General features: G+C 43.1%; 1 long non-coding RNA gene across 1 annotated transcript; it reads right to left on the bottom strand.

Moving 5' to 3' along the window:
* Nucleotides 1-12,172: 12,172 nt before the first annotated feature.
* LOC123288703 (uncharacterized) lies at nucleotides 12,173-14,097 on the bottom strand. The gene is made up of 3 exons (XR_006532208.2): nucleotides 12,982-14,097; nucleotides 12,601-12,690; nucleotides 12,173-12,310 (listed from the first exon to the last, which is right to left on the bottom strand). It is a non-coding gene; the product is annotated as an uncharacterized lncRNA (long non-coding RNA).
* Nucleotides 14,098-17,413: the final 3,316 nt, after the last annotated feature.

The following is a 17,413-nucleotide window of genomic DNA, read 5'->3' as shown; positions in this document are numbered from 1 at the left end:
ACGTCCTGGCTCCATCCTACACTGGGATAGATTTTAAGAACATGTGTGCATAACCCTACCCACAAAGTTCAAGTCCTGCCTCTCACCTCCAAAGCTCCATTTACATCCCTCTACCCACCTCAAGAGATGCTCCTTGGCCATTGCTGAGGCCTGGAGTGTGCAAAGCAGTGCCATCAAGTGCTCCCAGGGAACAGACCCAGGAAAGAGGCCTGGAAAGGCCCTGGAAGAAGGCTTGGCCATTGAGCAGGGAACCCCAGGGCTCTGCTACTCAGAGCTGGGTCTAGAGGCACAGGATCCAGTGAGCATGAGCCCTTGGCCGTGTGGACTCCCCACAAGGAAGGGAGCAGCCGAAGAGAGCCTGAGAGAGGTCCTCTAAAGGGCGGGGTCCAGAGCAGGTCTCCCTCTTGCCAAGGTCTAACTTAGTCAATTTTACTCTTTGCCATTAGCCCTGGTGACTTCAATATCCACACATCTGATATCCCGACCCCAGAGTCTCTCCACATTCTCAACTCCACCAGATTTCTACCACTTGTAGCCCCTACCAGGCCCTGGAGTTCTTAATCTCTGGGGAGCAACTACCTCTAGTGACTCAAATTTGGCGCTTGTCGTTGTCAGCAACCATCTCCTCTTTTCCCTCACTCTGGTCTTCACCTTTGCTATGAAATTTCTCCGACAACTCTTCTTTTAAATGGATTTCTTTTCCAAACACATTTTGAGTGTCCACCACACGTCAAGCATTGTATTAATCAGGTGCTTCCATTAAGAGGCAGGAGAGTGGGGAGCAGAGCAGAGACAGGAAGGAAGGACCCCCAAAGCCTGGGTAGTCAGTTGAACTCTGCTTCTTCCTCTGACTCGCTACCCACCTTCTCAGTGGACAGTCAGGTGGCAATGCACAGAAGGCAACACAGGCACAACAGATCCAAGATAGAGTTCGTGATTTTCTTCCTAAGTCAGCTCTCTCTGAAAATTCACCAATTCTGTTAATGGCATAACCATTCTTCCAGGGACTCCACTCAAAGCTAAGAGCCATCTTTACTCCCTGCCTCTCTCTCGACTCCCTCACCTAATCACCATGTTAATTCACTACTCAGTCCTTCTTAAATCTGGCTCTTCTTCCCATGTCACCCATGAGTCTATCTTAAGGCCTCCTAAATGGTTCCCCTGCCTCCTCCATCCTCTCCACAGCAATCCTACTCACTTCTCCAGATCTTCCTGATTTTACCTCTTGTATTCAGGACACCCCTTCCCCTCCGCCATTGTCTGTCAAATCATTTCTAAACTCCTCAGGTAGTGGTTAAGATCGTGTGTGATCCAGCCACAGTGCAGTATACTTTTCTTATTTCTGACTCCCCTGCACATAGCTTATGCTTCAGTTAACGTGTTCTACTCACCCTTTCCCAAGTGTGTTTTAAAATTTTCCTTCATATCTTTGCTGTTCAATTTACCTAGAAAGCCCTGGCCCCATCTCCACCTGTCAAAATTGGTCCCTCTTTAAATACTCAGCCTAAGAGGTTGCATTCTCCATGAAGCTTTCCCACCATGGTACAGTGGGGGGACCTTCAGAATCTGAGCGCTTAGACGCTAGGGCTGACTTCCTACCAGAGCAAATCCAGGCAAGTCACCTTCCTTGAATCGTCTTCTCATCTACAAATGAGAATTCTGAGTTGCTGGGTTTTTTGTGAGAATTGAGTTCTAAGATGCATGTGGAAGTACTTTGAAATTGCTACATTAATATTAGTCATTACTATCTCTCCAACCAGGAGTGACGTCTTCCTCTCTGAACCTCAGAAGAAGTCACCTACTGTTTTATGTTGCTGACATTTGTGTAGAATCTTAACTCTCTCACTCACTGGTAAACTTTGAAATGGCTTGTACAAATTTGTGGTCCCCAGCCTAGAATAATTGGATCTGATGCATGTTTTCTGAGTGAATAAATGAATTAATGAGTGAATGAATGAACTCCTTCCTTCCCTCATGATCATGTTTTGGCTATTTCACTTCTCTCTAAGAGGACCTGAAGCAAAAAGTGAATACTGAAAATTGAAGAAAATGGCATTATTTAAATTCATCAACCCAACCACCTCACAGTGCTCTTAAAAACTTTGATGGTAAAGAAATCTAAAATAATAGTAAGAGTTTTCATTTACTAAATACCTATTCCATGCCAGGTATTTACATACACCATCTCTAATCCTCCTGAGAGCCCTGCGTGGTTGGAATGATCATCTCCATCTCTCTCTGGGGCAAGTGGAGCTTGAGGCTCTTGTTTGAAGCCCTAGCAAGGTTCTGTGATGCCAGTAGGAGCAATGGAAGCAACAAAAGCAAAGAAAGACAAGTGGCTTCTGGTATGGCCAGTGTCTGGGACGGTGGTGATGAAGACCTCCAGCTTCTCCAAAGAGCAAATACAGCCCTTGGGCTCTAGAAAAGCAAGGTCTCCTCTCCAAGAAGGTATCCCCTCTCCACTGGGTGTCAGCCGTGGAAATAGCTGTGCCCAGCAGAGCAACCATCTTATGATCTGTGATGGTTAGTAGCAGCAGACACAGCATTGTAGCAGCAAGGTGAGAGGTCATAGAGGAAGAACCTGAGAAACTCTCGGAAATAACTGGGGACCCTTAGAAGGGAGCTAGTGTCTGGCCAGGGAGCACTCATACATAATAATGTGGATAATACAAATAAGGTGACTTCATTTTGTAGTAATGGGCTGCTGGGCCTAGGACAGACACATTACATTTCCAATATCATTCTCAAATAATCAGAATATAATAAATTTAGCATTAAAATTGTAGCAAGCATACTTTAATTATGAAAAGCATAAATTCAACACTTCAGAATATACTTAACTACTTCACTATGTTTCAGGGTCATGATCCTAAACCTTAATTATAATTTTACAATATTCTAGATATAGAACCAAATGGTATCCTAGAGATGAGCACTGTCTTAGAAGTTTAGTGACTTGCTGGTTCTTTAAATAACAAGCTGTGTGTCCTCAAACAGGTTATTTTACCTTGCTAAGGCACAATTCCTCACCTGTGAAATGAGCAGGTTGGACTGAGTGGTCTCTAAGGCTCCTTCCATAAGAGTCATTCTGTGAAACTCTAAGCTCATCTATCCAGCGCAGCAACATACCTTCTTGCATCACTCTCTATTTTACAGATGAGAAATCCTAGGATGGTAAATAATCATAATTGGCAGAAGGACTAGGAGCTGTGTGTTCTGACTTTTTTCCACTGGTGTCCAGTCCTTCATGGGCCTTCTGATTTTCTAGAGGCTCCCAGTCGGCTCAACATGCCAGGTCGGCCCTCACCCAAATGTATTAGGCCACCAAATCACCCCCAAACCAAAGTTTTCACTCTCTCAAGGTTATTCATCTCAGATAAGAAATACTTCAGTCACATTAAGGTCCGAATGACGTTATTAAACCATGTGAACTCCAGCAGATGGAATGTCTGATCTATCTACCCTGTTATTAACACCCGTCAGCCCCTCCCCACACCAGAAAACAAAGAGCAGCCCTTTGACATCCAATTGCAGCTGATTCCTACTGGAAGTTATTTTGATAAAACTAGACATACTGGGAAGTGACTTCTTTGATTGAATATCAGATTTGCTGTTTGTTTTTGTGTCATCTTCTCAGTAAACATGAGCACCTAGAGGAAAGCATTTGTGTCTTACTCACCATTGTGTCCCTGTCTCTAAGATGGTACCTGGAGAGCAGTGGGGCCTCAGTAAGTGCTGGATGGATGAATAAATACATAATTTCAAGTAGAGAAAAAACTTAAACTGACCAATTAGAGGGGAATCCGTAAAATATTTGGTATAATAAAACTGAAGAGCTTATTTCTTCATGGCATGAAAAAGTCATATAAAGATGATGGGGATTATGGTTATGAAATAATAATAATTGTTGAGTGTGCACATGTTCCAGGAGCTATGCTGAGCACTTACTTGGATTACTTCATGTAATTTTCCACAACAATATTTTCACATAGAAACTATTTTTATCCTCATTTTGTAGATTAAGAAAGTGAAGCCAAAAAACATTAAGTAACCCTTTCATGGTCAGGAGGAGATGGGGTCCAGGCAGTTTGATCCCAGGGCCCATGTTTATAATTTGTTTCTCTGAGGGTAGGCCTGCAGAGAGATGGGGCCAGCGGTAGTCCTACATCCTGGAGCTGGGGCATCTGCTGGGCCTGGCCAGTTTATTCATCACCTGCAGGACCCTCGCCTCTGAGAGCCCTGTGCTCCATTCTGGGCCACAACACACGGAGACATCCCCTTGGTCTAGTATAAACAAAAGGATTTCCACAGGACAGTGAAGTTATATTCAATTGTAAAAAAAAAAAAATAGTTTAGGTAGACTGGTTACCAAGAAAGGAAGAATTAAACAAGTGTGAAAAGCTAGTCTCTACTGAAAAGAGATTTTACAGTCAAGTCAGCAGGGCTGGGAGATGACCGAGCCAGACAAACCCCTAAATCCAGAGGTCAGACAAAGAAGGGATTATCATCTAGAGTTCTATTTGTAGGCATCTCTGTGTCATTTGCATATCACTGTTTGTAGGAGACGAATTCTGTTTATTAATATTGAACATTAAAGACTCTGGTTTGTAAATATTCAGCTGTAAAGCCATTCACGGAAAATAAGATAACTGGAGGCAGGAGACACCTGAAAGGAGAAACCAGAAAAGCTTGGTTAATTAGTTTGGTTGTAAACAAACTCCTCTGCCCATGCTACCTGGGGAATTTGTGATTCCCAGATTGGAAAATGCCTAGAGAACTGAATCTTTCAGTAAGAATACAGTTCTGGGCAGAATTTTTTTTTCCTTCTTTCAAATTGCTATGTCTCTTATCATCAACATTGCCAATATACTAGTAATCTCTAAGTGAAACGTACAATAGTTTTCCAGAAGAAGTTTTTCCTACCTAAATTTATGAATCTCTTAACTTTGAGGTCTACATCCTTTTAAAATACTGCAATTTAAATGACTCTGATTTGGATAAAGTGTTATTTTTTTTTCCAATTACTTCTTCACCCTTGCTCTCTTTGATATCCAAGCACAGTAGCTTGAGTGTGTACAGACCAGACGACATGATGCTCCACAGCTGCGCAGCCACTAGCTGCATGTGGCTATTACATTTTAATTTTAATTAAAATTAAAGAAAATTAAAAATTGATTTCCTCAGTCACACTGGTTTCATTTCAAGTGCTCACTAGCTGCCATATTGTGACTACCGTATTGGACCCCAGAGATACAGAACATCGTCACAGAAAGTTCTCTGGACCAGCACTGCCATAGAAAGAACACAGGGTTAGCAACAGACAGACCTGTGTTCAACTCCCATCTTCTGCTAGGCTTGTGACCGCAGGACATTTCTCAAACTTTCAATGCATCAGTTATTTAAACTATAAAGTAGAGCTACAAATACCTACACCTGTAAAATAGTCAGTATTCTGTCCTGCATATTTTAATTTAATAAAACTAGAGAAAAATAAAACTTAGAGAAAAAAATTCAAGCTTTTGAGACAATTTAGACATCCATATTTTTTTTTCATACCATGAGTACTCAGTAAGTCTTACTGGCTACCCAAAAAGGTTAAATTAAATTAAAAATTAAAAACCACATAGGATATTTACATATTTCTGCTTCTTCTGTTGTGACATCAAACTTCTGTAGGATAAAAACAACTGGAATTACCCTGGAGAAACCTTAGGCTCAGGTAGTTGTTTAAACTCATAAATTGACCCAGGAGTATTTTGTTTTTAAGATTTTATTTTTCCTTTTTCTCCCCAAAGTCCCCCGGTACATATTGTGTATTTTCAGTTGTTGGTCCTTCTAGTTGTGGCATGTGGGACGCTGTCTCAGTGTGGCTTGATGAGCGGTGCCATGTCCACACTCAGGATTCAAACTGGCAAAACCCTAGGCCGCTGAAGCAGAGTGCACAAACTTCACCACTTGACCACGGGGCTGGCCCCAACCCAGAAGATTTCTGATTCCCAAGCCATCCCTCAAATTTAATTCAGGAAAATGTTCAGCAAATGTTTGTATTTGTATAAGAAGTCTGTTGGCTATCTAAGTTTCCCTTGCAGAGCCATGAGGCAAAATTCACACCCCCACCCCTCACTACCCTTTAGCTTGGAGATAAAACCCATGCAAGTTTCACATCCCAGCACTTTCTGCGAAGTACCTCAACTTATCTAAGTGTTTCTCCAGCCCTACCCAGTCTCCCCTTTTTCAGATCAATATGGAGCCTTGTGTAACAGCATCCAAAACTGAGAGAGCGAGAGAGAGCTGTGGATAATGTGCCCACAACGCTTAATCCCTGCCACTCTCACAGAGGGACACATTACAGTTAGGAATGTGAGCAGCCAGAGCCAAGATAATTCCAAACTCACAGAACAATTGTTCTATCAACCACCACTACACAAAACAACCCAAACAAAAATAACCAGGAGTAGCTATGACTAACCTACAACTCATCATGATATGAACTGCTTATGTTACACTTACTCAGAAATTCCAGTTTTTCTAAGCTTCTCGCAAAAAAAAAAGAAGCAGCAAGATTATGCAATGAGATGATGAAAAAGATAGAGGACAATACTCTGTCCTTACTATTCAAAGCTGGATTGTAAAATATACTAATTAAAGAAACCTTTAAAAAAAATTTTTTTTTTTAAAGATTGGCACCTGAGCTAACAACTGTTGCCAATCGTCTTCTTTTTTTTTCTGCTTTATTTCTCCAACCCCCCGTATGTAGATGTATATCTTAATTGCAGGTCCTTCTAGTTGTGGCATGTGGGACGCTGCCTCAACGTGGCCTGACAAGTGGTGTGTCTGCGCCCAGGATCCGAACCGGTGAAACCCTGGGCCACTGGAGCACGCGAACTTAACCACTCGGCCACGGGGCCGGCCCCATAAAGAAATCTTTAGTTTGTTCCCTCCTTAGATCTTTAGTTGAGCTTTACTTAGATTTTCTTTCAAACCTAAAAAATACAATTAAGGAAGTTATCTCTCTTGGAAGACTACCGCCCAGTAACTGATGGGAACGCGGCAGGGGCAGGGGAAAATGCCCATCAAAATGCTGTAAGACTGTTCTCTGACCCACAATATGAGCGGATACAGTTCTAGTCACTCGCTGCCAAGCAAAAAATCTGAACCAAGCCAACCCCTGCCATTTAAAATGGTTATAATTCTGAAAAAAGTCTCCATCAGTAATCATTTGTTTACTGTGGAAATGAGAATAATAATAACTACCATTAATTGTGCACTTACGTTCTAAGCACTGTTCTAGGTGATTCACATGTATTATTAACAACAACCCTACAAGACAGGTAGATAATATCTTTTCTCCTTTTATAGATGAGTAAACTGAAGCACAGAGCAGTTAAATGACTTGCCTAAGGTCACACAGCTTATCAGTCTGGCAGCCAGGATCTAAGCTCAGGCAACCTGGATTCATTTTACACTCTTACCTCTTTGGGCAGTTGGAACAATGATGAGCTTACACAAAAGTAAGACCATACTCCAAGACTAATATCTTATAGCTATGGTTGTTTGCAGAAACCAATTAAAAAGAAGAACCTCACACACCTGATTGGAGCCCATAATTACCATCGAATCCACTTCTCCTTGGTTTTCAAAATCCCCAGTAGGAAGAATGTCTTAGCTGACAGGAATTTTGAAGAATCAAGAGGTGAATCTTGGTGACATCCTTTTAGCTCTAAATCAAACTGCACTTGAAATTGGAATAGTCCTTGAAGTTTTCTCCTTTTTTTAGTTATATGAATGAATTCCCCTTTTAAAAAACCTGTTTGAGTTTCAGTAGAAGGGCCCATAACTGATACGTCCTCTTCTCCAGCCACAGCCATCTCTACCCAGCCGTAGGGATTGTCTCAGGAGTGGGCCTATGACCTTAGCCAATCTATTCAGAGTGAATTTCAGGACTTTCCAGAAAAGAAGCTCTCTTTCTACTGAACTGGAAACTGGGAAAACATGAACCTGGAGTTGCTGTACTCAAGTTGCTAGAATCCACTACATGGAGTCCAGGGTACCAACCCAACCAAAGAAAGATAGAGCCAAGTGATGGAGAGAAACTAACCCTGTGAGATCATTTGAGTTCTGAATCCTTTTCAGTGTCTTAAGCCAATAAATTCCACTTTTTGCTTAAGTTCTATCGTTAGTGATGGAAAGAGTCCTAATACACCCCTTTAACATTTCTCAAATTCATCTTCTCCTGTCTTTCTATCCTGCCTTGGTTCAAGCTGACATCCCTCCTCTACAGGATGCTCCAGTTATCTATTCTCGCCTTACAAAGACCCTAGAATGTTGTTGCTTAAAATAACAGTGATTTATTATTTCTCCTGATTTTGTGGGTTGGCAGTGGGTGATGTCTAAATTTGTTAGTCAGCTTTACCACAGTAACAAATGACTCCCTGATTCCTAATGGCTTGTAACAACCAATGTTCCTCGCTCTGCCATGATATGTCTGCCACCACATTGGTGAAGGCTCTGCTTCTGCTCCTTATGTGTTCACATTCTGGGACCAAGGCAGCAGGAGTAGCTCCTATGTGAGACATGCCATTCCTGCGGCAGAATGAAAAACAGCAAGAAAGTAGGTGTAAACATGCACAATGGCCCTTAAAGCCTCAGTTCAAATATGGTGTATATGCTGAGTCCTCTCACACCCCATTGACCAAAGCAAGTCTCTGGCTTTGAGGGTTCCGCATGGCTGTCAGAGTAAATAGGTTGACACCCAAGGCCCTTTGTGAGAGGTTAAGTAAGATGAGGAGATATACACACCCACACACAAACACAGAGAGAAGGAGATTTTGTACGGATGGATGCACATACACACATACAGTACCTAGACCACTCTTGAGGCAACTTGAATTCTATGTGGAAGGTTGAGGGCTCGTCTCAGTCTGAGATCTGGGGCCAGTCCTTTTCTAATCAGGGAAAATTCAGGAAGCCCCACTCTAAACAATTAAGTCAGGCTTCTGTTGAGCCTGTTCTGACTGTAGGCCTTGGTTGTAGTCACTGGGATCTGTCTTTTGTTTTTTAATTGTTAAGAAATACATAACATAAAATTTACCATCTTAATCATTTTAAGTGTCCAGTACAATAGCATTATACGCACGTTGTTGTGCAGCTGATCTCCCGAACTTCTTCATCTTGCATAACTGAAACCCTATACCTACTGAGCAACACCTCCCCATTTCCCTCTCCCTCCAAACCCTGGACCCAGCCTTTTGCCCCATCTGTAGGGACTTCCCTGGCAACAACTACCCACCTGCCAGGCTGCTGCCCAGTGTTGCTTGGCTCCTTGCTGTCTTCACACAGCCTTTGTCACAGAGCTTCTTCTCCAAGCCGGCTACTGGGTCCGCCCCCGAGTACAGCCCCACCCATGAGCATTTAATTTCCACCTCCTTTCTGGCTACCACTCAAGAGTGGAGAACAATACTGATAATATAAAATAATAATAGCAACTATTATTTATTGCATATGTCCTACATTCTAGGCATCATTCCAGATGCTTGACAGATGTGATCTCTAATCCTGACATAACCTAGAAGTACAGCTATTCCCAGGTGTGTCTCTGTGTTCATCAGGCACCATTATTGACGTAGATCTCAAGCCTTCTTCAAGACCCCCAGAACAATCCATTAGCACCAAAAGCATTTGTAAGCAATGTGTAATTTACTGAAGCCTCCCCATAGGAGTGGAGCAGAGGTTTACATTGCGTTTCCAATAGAAGTCTGTCCAAATCCTCAACACAGTGGTTTCCTCTGATGTCCTCGTCTGCTACGCTACCACCAAGTCTCCTCCTTCTCCCACCTCCAGGACTTAGCCTCCTCAATTTTACACTGAATGCATAATAAAGTAACAGGTAACAGAATATGTAACTAAATATAGCTTAAACAATAAGGTTTATTATCTCTGGAGGTATCATTTCCAGGCTTAATTAATTCAGAGGCATGACAGTGTCATCAAGCACCCAACTCAGATACTTTCTGCCTTTCCCCTTTGCCATTCACATGAAAGCCTGAAAGGTTTTCACCCTAGGAGTTGTCCCTCCCGGTCACAAAATGGCTGCCATAGCTCCAGGAATTATATCTGCACATAACTAGATCTAAAGGAAGGAAGAGGAACATTTCTTCTCACTTTCCTCACTCTAAATCAGAAAGGAAAACGTTTCCTAGGAACATCTCAGAATATTTACCTTAAAAGTTAACCACTGGGGTTAAGTTACATGCTTGTGCCCTAGTAATAAAAGCTAATATTGGTGTTTTTAGCCTCTAGAGTTGGAAAGTGAGTTCTGGCAGCAAGGACAAAATGTGGGGAGAGAACAGTCGTTCATGAGAGAACCACCAGTTGTGGCCACACAGAGCAGCTCGGTATCCTGCTCACTTCTGTGCTCTGTGAAGGAAAATGTCCGACTGGTAACAGGCTGTGCTTTCTGGAAGTCCAGTTCACAGCCATCGGATATCACTCAGCGAGGCTTTCTGGAGTCCACCCTGCCCCTAATCCCGGTGGGATTATCAAAGCAGAGGCTGTCAAAACTCATCCCTAAGAAGACTTCCGGAAACACGGTTACTCCCATCTCCATACACACGGCATTTCTGCAGACTGAGTGTCATTACCCCATTTCACAGACTGGGAAACAGAGCAGCAGAGAATTTAAGTGACTAGCCCGGAGTCAAACAACCATCAAATTGTAGATCAGTGTTTGAACCCAGGGCTGTCTGGCTCCAATGTCTTCCATTGGAAGTCAATGAAAGCAGCACAAAGAACCAATGAAGACAGAATGGACTCAAAATTTACCAGAAGGGTAAATAACTTCTTGGCCTTGCAGTAATTGAAAACTGTGACAAGGTTCTGGGGAGGAGTGTAATTTCTGTCCTCGGCTATGTTAAAAGATAAAAGAGACAGGTGCTTTTAGCACTTGGCTGAGGATATGGAGGCATTTAAAAGTGTCTGAATGAAAGAAGACAAGCCTAACTTCTGACTTCCTGACTCCCCACCCTTTAAGTGGGGCCTGCGGAGGTCTTCATTCGACAGCAAACATCTACGGAGGACCTGGCTCTTGCCCGGAGAAAGGGGATCTAAGGCCAAGAAAATGGGCAAATGGACATTTTTGCCTCCGTGTGGTAAGTGCTATTATGGAAGTATGAACAGAGGGCTGTGGGAGTGCTAGTGGGGAAGAAGGGGGAGGATGGATGTTAGAAAGCCCCAAGATCATCATCGCCCTGACTGAGGTCATCCCGTGTTCCAGGACGGTGCACTCATGTTCAAAACAAGGACCCTGAGTCATGAGGAAAGAGCTAAATTGGATTCGGTGTACACTGTTACACAGGGAGAGGGTTGGGAACATTTTGGAAGGATTTCCTTCTAAAACGGTTTACAGAAAAACATCTTAGCAATTCTAAATGTAAATTTCAGGGATTTGTTTGTTTTGAAGCTTGGTTTATGGAGCACTTCACATGGCTTATGACTGTTACTTCATGTACTGTAGTAAGTAATTTGCATACGTTATCTTGTTTAAAGCTTACAATAATCCTGTGAGGCAGATAGTCCTATTTTCCCACTTAAAAATTTTTTTAAAAATTTTAATACCTCCCCCCCTCCGCTGCTTTTTCAGGTGCAGAAACTAAGGATCAGAGAGGTTAAGCAGTTTGTCCAAGGTCTCTTAGTTTCTAATTGGCAGAGTCAGATTTAGACTCGCCTGCCACAAGGCCAAGATGCCTTCTAGGAAATTCACTCCCAGAGATGCATCATTTTGTGGAGAGGTGGTTATGGGTTAGCACACTGGATCCGAATAGAGAATAGGTATCCTGTACTTACACTTTAGTAGAGAGTCCACCAAAGTGGCCATTGAAGTTGAATGATGCATCCATAGAAAGGAGAGAACCATTTTTTAAAATGGATGCTGTAAAATGCTCTATTCTCGCATATATTTCTGTAACACAGTATTTATTAAGGAATTCAGTTTTAAGGAGAACAACTTCGCCACCCTGATCATCTGTTTGGACTATATTTTCTGTAACTTGGGCAAATTTACAGATGTGCTGCAAAATGGAAACGGTCGAACAACATTGAATCTGGATCCTTGCCCCTCAAAGAGTTGTCCACTCCTTGATTGCTTTTCAGAAGTGCAGGTTCTTGGGCCCCGCCCTAGACCTGCTGATTCAGAATCTGCATTTTCACAGGATCCCAGGCGGTATGTGTGCGCCCAAACGGCATCCACGGTGCTGCTCTGGGTGGATCCTTTTCCTGGCGTTCTCTCTCCCATCTTGGATAACGTTCTATGAGTCTAGAAAATCCAGCACACAAGTAAGTCACGGTGTGAGCTCTAAAAGACAAATTTTATATCAAAACAACATTTGCTGTCTTTTTAAATGCATGTGTTTTTACTTTAGCTTAATCTAATAAGTCCTTTTGAACAGATTTTTAGGGAGATCTAGGGTCATACAAGAGGATGGGGAAAAGAAGTCAGTGGGAATGAAAAGGAGGGGCTGTGGTTTCCCAATGGCACAGACCGATCGTCCGAAACCCTTGATGTGTTATTGAATTTCTGCACAGGTCAGGTGCAAAGCCCATTACCTGATGTGCCCGTTGGGTGGTCTGGATTTTGAACAGCGGCCCCTCCCATCTGGAACCCTTTGCTATTTTGCAAACGTTTCAATGGCTCTGCTGAAAGCAATGCAACAACAGCTGGTGAATAATCTCATTTTATATTAATAGAGCATGGTTGGCCCATCCAGGTCTCTCAGTACTTTACAAAACAGAACATCCTTTCTTTCCCAGGGCAAGGAAGGGAAGTCTCAGCCACACTGCATCACAGCACAAGTCCCGGCACCACAGAAGAATGGGCAGAAAGAGCCCTTTTCTCATAGACAGAACTCACTGGACTCTTTCAGATGAAAATTAAGTTAGATTAAGGAGAATCGGAGGGAATATCTGCATTAAACCACCAGACCTTACCTGTGCTAAGAAATCACCACAAAGAGGATTCTTGCCCCAACACTGCCTCAGTTTCCTTTCTATGAAGCTCTCTCTGTGAACGCAAGGTAGAGATGTCAAAGTGAGGTGACAATCCTGAAAGATAAATCTGGGCTATTTTTAATACCAGGGCTAGCTGGCGGTTTAATATTAGTGGAGTCAAATGAAACAGAATGTGACAACGCCACCAGTTAGTGCTCGTGCCTGCGCCAGTAGCATTTTTCAACATTGTGGAGAATTGCAAAGGAATGAAGCATAATCTGTGATATCAAGGCACTTCATTTTCCTGGAGGGTTTATTCTAAACAAATGACTAGAAGCACAGATGTAAGATATGAACATTAAAGATATGTACCTTAGCCAATTATACTATCATTGACATTTACAGGGTGGGAAGGTGAAAATGTTTTGATTAAGCTACATTTCTGGAGATGTTGTCAGAAAAATTTTTTTCCAGGAGAAAAGTAATGCTTTCTTTAACGTTATTTAACATTTACTAAAGATGAATTGGGAATCTCTGCCCCAGATCTTTCAGTGTGGGATAGATGGAAGTTGCTAGAAGGGAGTTGTTAGGCAGATTTTCTACATGCCGCCAGAATAAGTAAGCTATTCTGGGGCCAGGCAGAGAACCTGGGGTGAGCACTGAAGGTTGACTAGAGGCAAAGGAGGAGAATGGTGGAAATTTCTTACAACAGTAGTTCCTAACCTCTACGCTTTGTTTGGGTCAAGGACTCTGTGATGGTTAATTTTACGTGTTGATTGGACTGGACCACAGTGCCGAGATATGTGGTTAAACATTATCCTGGATGTTTCTGTGATGTGTTTTTGATGAGACTAACATTTAAGTAGGTGGACTTTGAGTAAAATAGCTTGCCCCCCCATAATGTGGGTGGGCTTCATCCAATCAGTTGAAGTCCTGAATAGAACAAAAGACTGACCTCATCGGAGCAAGAGGGAATTCTCCAGTCCGACAGACTTTGGACTTGAACTGCAGTATCAGCTCTTCTTAGGTCTCCAGCCTGCCAGCTCACTTTGCAGATTTTGGACTTATGTGAGCCAATTCCTTAAAATGAATCTCTTTTTCTTTCTCTTTTTGGTGAGGAAGATTGACCCTGAGCTAACATCTGTTGCCAATCTTCCTCTTCTTTGTTTTTCTCCCCAAAGCCCTAGTGCATAGTTGTATATCCTAGTTGTAGGTCCTTCTATTTCTTCTATGTGGGGTCCCACCTTAGTATGGCGTGATGAGTGGTGCTAGGTCCACGCTCAGGGTCTGAACCAGTGAACACCAGGCCGCCGAAGCAGGGCACATGAACCCAACCACTATGCTGCCAGGCCAGCCACAAATAAATCTCTTTTTTATTAAACAGAATACACATCCTATTGGTTCTGTTTCTCTGGAGAACACTGAATAATACAGACCCCTTTGAGAGTTTTTAGAAGGAATATTTATTGAATGCTTTCTATGTGCCAAACCACGGACCCTCTTCCCAGAAAATTGCACACCAACACAGATTTTACATATGGTTTCCGGGGAAACATCAAACCCTTGAAGCACATCATGACCCCCTCTCTCAAATTAAAACCCCCTGGGCCTCCAGCCCGTAAGAGAGATGCAACCGAATACTTCCCCATCCAACTTTTCCTGTCCGGAAAGCAGTTACACCTGGCAGGTGGAATAAGGCGTGTAGCTGCACCGAGTTCTAAAAGCACCAGAAAGGCATCCCACCAGAAACCTCCCTCCCCCACGCCTCTCCGAGGGGCCAGGAGCTTCCACGGCCAGCGCTAGTGCTCTGCAGCGGAGCCTTGTTAATTTAACTGGAACAGCACTGCTGCCTCCCGCGGCGCGGCTGAGCCCAGCCGGTTATTCCTAAACCTCAGCATTGCCTTCCGCGGCCCTCTGCCCCTCAACTTGCTCTCGCGGATGGAATGAGTGAAGGTGCCTTGTGTCGCCTCCGGTAGAGGCCACTCAGACGGGCGTGCCTTTTCCTGCTCTTTCTTCCCTTGCAGCAGACCCAGTGAAGGACTTTTCGGAGGTGATGACAGGGGTCCTAGAAGGATGGAGTCTCAAAGAGCAGGAGGCTAGATCCCCTTTCTCCTTCACCCCCATATTGGACTGTGATGGAAGCAAGAAATAAACCTTTATTTTGTTAAATTACTGAGATCTGGGAGTTGTTTGTCATCCTATCCTGACTAATATATATGGGAGTCTTATCATTAGGAGAAAGATATTCAGAGAAATACTAGAAAAGTACCAATTTTAAAAAACTAAAATGATTTATACCATTATTACCCAGGGACCTTAGCAGAGACAGAAAGCAGGGTGCTGAGGAAATAGCCCTAGTTGGAACTAAAGAGCCCAAACTCAGAGATGGCATGAGGAGACCAGGCTCCTTCGGGGGGCTGCCATGCTGCTCAAGTCCAGGGGACATCACTCACATAGGCTCTGTAGTTCCCTGGAGTTGTGCAGTGTACAGCCTGCCCAGCCGTACAGAACAGCTCTGCTCCTGGGAATGGCAAAACCGTACAAAAGAGGCAGGATGAATTGAGAGAGGCGGGAGGAGGGTGGCGCAGAAGCACTCTATGCCTCTCTGGTGGTTTTATCCTCCAGCCAAGTGCTGGCCCTGGTCCTTGCTGAGGTACCTGAAAAGTCTGCCCGCACCTCAACTAATCAGATTCTAGGACAAATGCTGACTTTTTAGCCCTTTTGTCCGTGAAAAGAAGCATATCTTCCATGAAATAGTTCTTGTAGGCTCTACCATAATTCCTGGTTACCAAAGCAGCAGCCGTATTAAGGGGTGCCGCATCTGTTGGCCTGCAGTTACGAAATAAGGGTACCAAATAAGGATTTATTATTCCTGTTTGTCACAGAAAACCTTTCTTTATGACTCCTATGCACATGATCCCCTGCTCCTTTTTTTTTTAACTTTATATTATGGAACTTTTCAAACATATACAAAACAGAAAAAATAGCACGATGAACTGTCATCAAGCTTCCACAGCTATCAACACACGGAAATTCCATTTCACCTGTTCTCTCTCCCTCTACCTCGCTTGTTCTCTGTCCCTCCACCTTTCAGGATTATTTTGAGATAAATCCGAGACTTCATCTCACTTCATTCACACACATCTTAGTATGGTATCTCTAAAAGAAAGGGACGCCTTTTTTAAGAAAACATAACCATAATGTCATTATCACATCTAAAAAAACAATTTCTCAATATGTATTATCAAATATTCAATCAGATTTCCCCAATTTTCTCATATTTCTTTTAATAGTTTGTTTAAATTAGCATCCAAACATGGCCCTCATGTTGCAATTGGCGAACGTATCTCCTATGAACTCTTGTAATTTACAGACTCCTCTGCCTTCTTTTCTTTTTCCTGGTAATTGATTTGTTGGAGAAACCGGGTCGTTCGTCCTGCAGAGTTTCCCATAGTCTGCATTTTGATGCCTGCAGCCCTGTGGTATCATTCAACATGTTTCCCCCAGGCCTGTATTTCCTGAAGAGTGCCGCTTAATCTTGGTCAACTCGGGTTCCAACTTTTGACCTCGATACTTCAGAGCTGGTCCGTGAACTTCCTCCCGCGTCACATCAGGGGCGCATGGCGTCTGGTCGTCTCCTCTTTGGTGAACTTCATTTTGGTTAGTGGATTCAGGCATTGCCAGCTTGATCCATTCATTAAAACTTCCCCATCAGCTTTTCCCCGATACTTTTTAATAGCCATTGATAGCGTCACTTAGACCTATTATTTCATTAGGAATTGCAAAATTATGGTGCTCTAATGGTCCCATTCCCCCTTCATCTATTGGCTGGAATGCTTCTAAAAGATGAACTTTCCCTCAACAACGATTTAGCTATCCTGAGATACAGTTCATGTAGGAAAGAGAAGACACATGCTCGATTCTTTCCCTTTTTAAACCAGTTTTCAGAGTAATGAGTTGGTTCCCTAGCAACCTATAAAGGTGACCTATGAGGATTTTTTTCCAGGGATAATTATAAACATGGATTTAAACATATTTGATGTATTTCAATCCATTGCAGATGCCCAAATTATTCCAGCTTTGAACATTGAGAGTCTCTTTACCTCGGCTCCTAAACTAAGTCTTTTGGACACAACCCAGTCATCTTTGAAAGCTTCCTTGCTTTCTAGTATGACAAAATGTCCATTTCTTGCCCCAGCTCTAGAATCAGTCATTATCCAAGGAAGCCCTGGTTCCCTTTAGGGACCACAATTGAACTGAAAGACCACAATCTGGGTGCTAGAGGCATTTAGGCTCCTGGGATTCCCTGGTTTGTGGGCCTTTTCAGTGGCCAGAGCCAGACTGGCCCTCTTCTGACCTTGTCTCCTGCTCCGACCCTCATTCCCTCCACTCTAGGCACACCCTCCTTCTTGTTAACTGTGCCTCTAAAAGG

Source organism: Equus asinus, chromosome 11, assembly GCF_041296235.1.
Source record: "Equus asinus isolate D_3611 breed Donkey chromosome 11, EquAss-T2T_v2, whole genome shotgun sequence".
NCBI lineage: Eukaryota > Metazoa > Chordata > Mammalia > Perissodactyla > Equidae > Equus > Equus asinus.
Note: the sequence above shows the minus strand (reverse complement) of the source record. Positions and strands in the feature narration are given on the sequence as shown.